Genomic DNA, 7671 nt, shown 5'->3' with positions numbered 1-7671 from the left:
CAAGACCTGAGGCCATTCCCTGTCAAAGTGCAATGGAGGGAAAGTCCTACATTCACACTAAGAAAGTAAAAGTTACAAGACGTTGGACAGCAACATGAAAGAAAGGAAGTAGGAACAGAAGTAAAGGTAGTCGAATAATATAAAGCAAGTGTGGTTAGTGGCTGAAGGAATGATGCAGACTCTTTAATGCGTGTACAATAGTACTGTACATGGCATGGTGTATTTACAGTCCTAACTCCTTACAGGGTTGTGGAATTGGGTTACAAGACCCAGCAATGGTTAAAAACCCAGTTGTACCCAACTCAAAATGAATGAAATTCAAGGAGAATAACTTGCCAATTTTAAATTGGCAATGCTGATACTCTACCTGTGCCCCAATAGGGACTTCCTGATGTGGTGGAAATTTTATTTGCTTTACACAAGATTTTGTAGGTTGCAATAAGTAATTTAAGGCCACCAAGCCTAAATATTTTTTTTTTACTGTAATACTGAATGATTAAAATTCATCCAGTAAATTACAGCTTCATAATAACTAGGTAATTGGATACTGAAAACATTTGATTCTGATAAAACTTCTAAAAACACTGTCCAATGTTGTCATTTGCCTTAGATTTAAATTTGGGCATGTTCAGATGTGTTGTTTACCATTAACCCTGGATAGGTACGCTCCTCGGACACCCCTTTAAGGGTATACTCGGACGCGAACGACCCCGACGCCAAAAAAAATTCTTGAAAAATCAGTTTTTGCAGTAACCTCCTTTTTTCTTTTGCCAAAAAAAAACTTCAATGAATGCTTAAAACAACTGTAAAGATAAATACTACTCATCTGCAGAAAAACTATTTATTATAAATATTTTAAAAAATTAAGTAGAAAAAAAAAAGACCTGACATAAAAATTCATAAAAAAAAAGTTTATACATATATACACAAATCCTTTTAGGAATTGATTTTTGAATGTTTAGGACACATCTTGATGTATTTTGGATGAAGTCAGACCCATGGAGGTGAAGATCTGAAATGAGAAAAAAAGGGTAATTTTTTTTGGCCAAAAAAATTTGTCCAAATTTCATGAATTTTTTTGGGTACCCAAATGAAATAGGAAGTGGCTAATTTTTTTAGGGAATAAACATATGTTATCCTAAAATAGAAATATGTAAAAAAAATCTTCATTATTTTGTAAATTACATTTATATCAGGGGCCATATCTAGAGGTAATTTTTTGAGTACTTAGAAATTTCGTAAAAAAATACATATATTTAATATATAATATGATATTTATGCAGGTAAAAATATACCAAAATATCACAAATTCTATAGGGAATAAGAATATATATAGAGAGGGCAGCTTACGCTTCGGATATGTCCACAAAATGGCCGCCAACCACACTGACTCAGACTCCCTAATCTGCCACTTGAAATGTAGGAAGGGTATGTCAATTTCAAGGTGTTATTTACTAATCTAATTATTATTGGATATGCATAAAAATTGTATGGTGGGTTGCTGGATAATTGTCGATTATTTTACGACTATAAAATTAAAATTCTGACCCAAAAAATTTTTTTTGAAGGGAAATAAAATCGAAAAAAAAAAATGTAAAACAATATAATATTTTAGCTAAAAAAATTTGATGATATTCAATCAAAAAAGAAGTAAACAAAATTTTCCGACAAATAAACATCTAGAGGAATCATTACTCTGTGATAGTTCCTTAGTACGTAGTAATTTTGAAAGAATTGGGAAAAAACGAAAAAATGGCAATCACCGGAAAATTGAACACATACCTATATATACGCCATATCTGGCTAAAAAAAAGATAGGCATGGGTAGCCATATCATCTAGAAACACTTTCCAACACTATAAAAATATAAGTTTTGCGACACTACTTGCCAATTCCTTACGGTAACATGACTAAGCAAAAAAATGCAAAACAAATAAAAAGGGGCACTCGCGGAAAAATGGCTAACATTCTAATATACGGCATTTCAGAAAAAAAAAATTCAGCCACGTGCTAGGCAAACCATCAAGGCACATTTTCCGACAAATAAACATCTAAATGAATCATTACTCTGTGGTAGTTCCTTAGTACGTAGTAATTTTGAAAGAAATGGGAAAAAACGAAAAAATGGCAATCACAGGAAAATCGAACACATACCTATATATACGCCATATCTGGCTAAAAAAAAAAGATAGGCATGGTTAGCCAGATCATCTAGAAACACTTTCCAATACTATAAAATTATAAGTTTTGCGACACTACTTGCCAATTCCTTACGGTAACATGACTAAGCAAAAAAATGCAAAACAAATAAAAAGGGGCACTCGTGGAAAAATGGCCATTCTAATATACGGCATTTCAGAAAAAAAAAATTTCAGCCACGTGCTAGGCAAACCATCAAGGCACATTTTCCGACAAATAAACATATAAATGAATCATTACTCTGTGATAGTTCCTTAGTACGTAGTAATTTTGAAAGAAATGGGAAAAAACGAAAAAATGGCAATCACAGGAAAATCGAACACATACTTATATATACGCCATATCTGGCTAAAAAAAAAATAGGCATGGGTAGCCAGATCATCTAGAAACACTTTCCAACACTATAAAAATATAAGTTTTGCGACACTACTTGCCAATTCCTTACGGTAACATGACTAAGCAAAAAAATGCAAAACAAATAAAAAGGGGCACTCGCGGAAAAACGCCCAACATTCTAATATACGGCATCTCAGATAAAAAAAAAGACATGCACGTGTTAGCCCAACCATCAAGGCACACTTTCTAACACATAAACATGAAAAAAAAATCAATAATATACGGCAATTCCTTACTACGTAGTAAATTTTTACAAATATTGAAAAAAAAACAGAAATTGGCAACCGCAGTTAAATACCCAATATACCAATAACTACGTCGTATCTGACAAAAACAAAATCACGCATGGGTAGCCAGATCATCTAGACACACTTTCCAACACTAAAAAAGCAAAAGTTTTACGACACTATTTGGCAATATCTTACGGAAAAATGACTTGGCAAAAAAATGCAAAAAAATGAAAAAGGGGCACTCGCGGTAAAATGCCCGACATTCTAATATACGGCATCTCAGATAAAAAAAAAGACATGCACGTGTTAGCCCAACCATCAAGGCACACTTTCTAACACATAAACATGAAAAAAAATGAATAATATACGGCAATTCCTTACTACGTAGTAATTTTTACAAATATTGAAAAAAAACAGAAATTGGTAACCGCAGTTAAATACCCAATATACCAATAACTACGTCGTATATGACAAAAAGAAAGTCACGCATGGGTAGCCAGATCATCTAGACACACTTTCCAACACTAAACAAGCAAAAGTTTTACGACACTATTTGGCAATATCTTACGGAAAAATGACTTGGCAAAAAAATGAAAAAAAATGAAAAAGGGGCACTCGCGGTAAAATGGTCCTCGTGGTGATGAACGACATTTTAACTAAAAAAAAAATCATGCACATGGTAGCCAAACAATCCACCAAGACTTTCCACAACTGATAACCTATACAAGTTGCACCATTCTACGACAATTTCATAATACGTAATAACTTTGATAATTATGCAAACTACCTTAGAAGGGTAAACTCGGTCGCGCTCGACCCCGACGCGTCTCAGAAATCGGGGAAGGAGTACAGCTACAGCAATGCACATCTGGGCACTACTAGAGCGTGTAGGGGAGACACCTCCTGCAGGTCGATCACCCACAAATTCAGTCACGGGGGTGAGTCACGTTAGAAAAACCTGTTTTTTTTTTTACGCTCGGGGTCGCAAACGACCCACCGTACCTATCCAGGGTTAAATTACACAGTATTCTTTGTAGCAAAGGTGGTCATTATTAAAAAAAATGATAGAGTATTACTGATGGACACTAGACAAAATAATGTTGGCTATAGTTTAGTTCACTTTACTATTAAATTTTCCTTAAAGTAATCCTTATTTCATGAGAATTTGTTAAAGAAAAAATAAACTAAGCAAAATTTTATGGATCCTGATGAAGGGTCAACTATGCTTGCAAGTTCTAGCCCTTTGTTTATGGATTAAGAAAGAATAACTACATGAAATTATAAATATGATATTTTCAATTTAAAATAAATTTTTGAATATACTTACCCGGTGAATATATATATAGCTTACGTCTCCGACGGTCGACAGATTCCAAAAACTCGCGAGCGATCGCCATGATGGTTGCCGGGTGTGCCCTCCAGCGCCGACTCTCGGCCAGATACCGCATATACTTCTCCAGGAGTTCAGTTCTTCTCAGTCTGTAGGGTCTCTATCGGGGAGAAAGGGAGGGCCTTTAATTATATATATTCACCGGGTAAGTATATTAAAAAATTTATCTTAAATTGAAAATATCATTTTTAAATATTAAATTTAGCCAGTAAATATACGTATATATAGCTGATTCACACCCATGGTGGAGGGTAGAGACCAGTATTAAAACAATAAAGGCGTATATGCTCAAGAGTTTTTGACAAATATTCAAAAAACAAACTTAAGTATAGGTACCTGATAAGGAAGCTGACTCTGATGATTACTCTGCCTCATTAGTCCGCTACCCTTACGAAGCCCAGCGATAATCTCAGGATGCTGAAAGACTCCCAGGAGCTGTTATAATCAGGGTGTACACCCCTACAACAGGACCTCATCAATACCCTTAATCTGGGCGCTCTCAAGAAACAATATTTTGACCACCCGCCAAATCAAAAGATTGCGAAAGACTTCTTAGTCTCCACATACAACCCAAAATAAGATTAAAAATTTCAAGAGAAGATAAAAGGATATTGGGATTAAGGGAATGTAGTGGTAGAACCTTCACCCACTACTGCACTCGCCGCTACGAATGGTCCCAACGTGTAGCAGTCCTCATAAAGAGTCTGGACATCTTTCAAATAATATGAAGCGAACACAGACTTGCTCCTCCAAAAGGTCGCGTCCATAATGCTTCTAAGGGATCTATTTTGTTCAAACGCTACTGAAGTTGCTACCGCTCTAACTTCATGAGCCTTAACTTTAAGCAAATTTAGATCCTTCTCACTTAAATGAGAGTGCACCTCTCTAATCAACAGTCTAATAAAATAAGACAACGCATTCTTCGACATAGGCAAAGAGGGCTTTTTAACGGAGCACCATAAAGCCTCTGAATTACCTCGCAGTGGTTTGGTTCTAGTTAAATAAAATTTAAGAGCTCTAACTGGGCACAGAACTCTTTCAACTTCATTCCCAACAATCTCAGATAGACTGGGAAGTTCAAACGATTTAGGCCATGGACGAGACGGAAGTTCATTTTTGGCCAAAAAACCAAGCTGAAGCGAGCATACTGCTTTATTAGCGGAGAAGCCGATATTCTTGCTAAAAGCATGTATCTCACTAACTCTTTTCGCAGAAGCCAAGCTCACTAAGAAAAGTCTTTTGAGGGTAAGATCCTTCAGGGAGGCTGAATTCAACGGTTCAAACCTGTCTGACATAAGGAACTGAAGGACCACGTCCAAGTTCCAAGCAGGAGTAGAAATATGACGCTCCTTGGAAGTCTCGAAAGACTTAAGAAGGTCTTGAAGATCTTTGTTATTAGACAGATCCAAATTTCTATGCCTATAAACAGAAGCTAACATGCTTCTGTAGCCTTTAATGGTAGATGCAGAAAGGGAGCAACCATTTCTCAGATAAAGCAGAAAATTTGCAATCTGTGCTACAGAGGTACTGGAAGAGGAAATAGAGGAGGACTTGCACCAGTCTCTAAATACCTCCCATTTAGATTGATAAATCCTGATGGTAGAGGATCTTTTAGCCCTCGCGATCGCTCTAGCTGCCTCCTTCGAAAACCCTCGAGCTCTAGAGAGTCTTTCGATAGTCTGAAGGCAGTTAGACGAAGCGCGGGGAGGCTTTGATGAAATCTCTTTACGTGAGGCTGACGCAGGAGATCCATCTGTAACGGTAGACTTCTTGGAATGTCTACTAGCCATAAAAGTACCCTCTGTGAACCATTCTCTCGCGGGCCAGAGGGGAGCATCCAACGTCAACCTGGTCCCTTCGTGAGAGGCAAACTTCTGAAGCACCTTGTTTAGGATCTTGAACGGTGGAAAGGCATAGATGTCTAGGTGAGACCAGTCCAGAAGGAAAGCGTCTATGTGGGCGGCCTCTGGATCTGGAACAGGAGAGCAATAAGACGGGAGCCTCTATGTCAGAGAGGTCGCAAAGAGATCTATGGTGGGTTGACGCCATGTCACCCATAGTCTCTCGCACACATCCTTGTGCAGTGTCCACTCCGTGGGAATCACCTGTCCTCTTCAGCTGAGACAGTCCGCTAATACATTCATCTCCCCTTGCACTAATCTCGTCAAAAGAGAGATGTTTCAAACTTTTGACCAAGTGAGAAGGTCCCTTGCGGTGATGAAAAGGGAGTGGGAGTGAATGCCTCCTTGCTTCGACATGTATGCCAAGGCCGTGGTATTGTCTGCATTCACTTCCACTACTTTGTTTCGAACCAGACTCTCGAAACTCCTTAAAGCTAGATGGACTGCTAAAAGCTCTTTGCAATTTATGTGAAGACTCTTTTGGTCTGCGGACCAAAGACCCGAGCATTCCAGATTGTCCAGTGTCGCTCCCCAACCCAAATCCGATGCGTCTGAAAACAACACATGGTTTGGGTTCTTGATCGCAAGAGAAAGACCTTCCCAAAGTCTGATGTTGCTGTCCCACCAAGCTAGACAGGTCTTGACTGGATCAGAGATTGGAATTGAGATCGTCTCTAAGCCCTTCTCCTTGTTCCAATGGTGGTTTAGGTGAAACTGGAGAGGGCGAAGGTTGAGTCTCCCTAGAGAGATGAACTGCTCCAGCGACGAAAGAGTCCCTAGGAGGCTCATCCAAACTCTCACAGAGCAACTGCTTTTCTCTCGCAAGTGACGGACTTTGAGCAGAGCTTGCTCCATCCTGATGGTAGACGGAAAAGCCCGAAAAACTCGACTCTGTATCTCCATCCCCAAATAAAGAATAGTCTGGGATGGAGTCAGTTGCGACTTCTCCACGTTCACTAGGAGACCTAACTCTTTGGTCAGGTCCAAAGTACATTTGAGGTCCTCCAGACAGCGATGAAGGGACGACGCCCTGAGTAACCAGTCGTCCAAATAAAGGGAGGCTCTGATCCTTGACAAATGTAGAAACTTCGCTACATTTCGCATGAGCCTTGTAAAAACAAGAGGAGCAGGGCTGAGGCCGAAGCACAGTGCTCGGAATTGATACACCACCTTCCTGTACAGTACACAAACCTCAGATAATGTTGAGAGTTCGGATGAATCGGAATGTTGAAGTACACATCCTGCAGGTCGAGAGACCATCCAGTCGCCCTCTCTTACCGCTGCTAAAACAGATTTGGTGGTCTCCATCGTGAATTTTGTTTTTACAACAAACACGTTGAGAGCACTTACATCCAGCACTGGCCTCCAACCTCCCGTGTTCTTCGGAACCAGGAAGAGACGGTTGTAAAAACCTGGGGATTGAAGGTCGGAGACTTTCACCACCGCCCCCTTTTCCAACAACAGAGAAACTTGATGATGCAACGCCTGTCTCTTTGTCTCCTCTCGATACCTGGGAGAGGTCTATCGGAAATTTCACTAGCGGAGGTCTTCGTAC

The sequence above is a fragment of the Palaemon carinicauda genome, chromosome 28, assembly GCF_036898095.1.
Source record: "Palaemon carinicauda isolate YSFRI2023 chromosome 28, ASM3689809v2, whole genome shotgun sequence".
Lineage (NCBI taxonomy): Eukaryota > Metazoa > Arthropoda > Malacostraca > Decapoda > Palaemonidae > Palaemon > Palaemon carinicauda.
The sequence above is the reverse complement of the archived record's forward strand: the minus strand, read 5'-3'. Positions refer to the sequence as shown.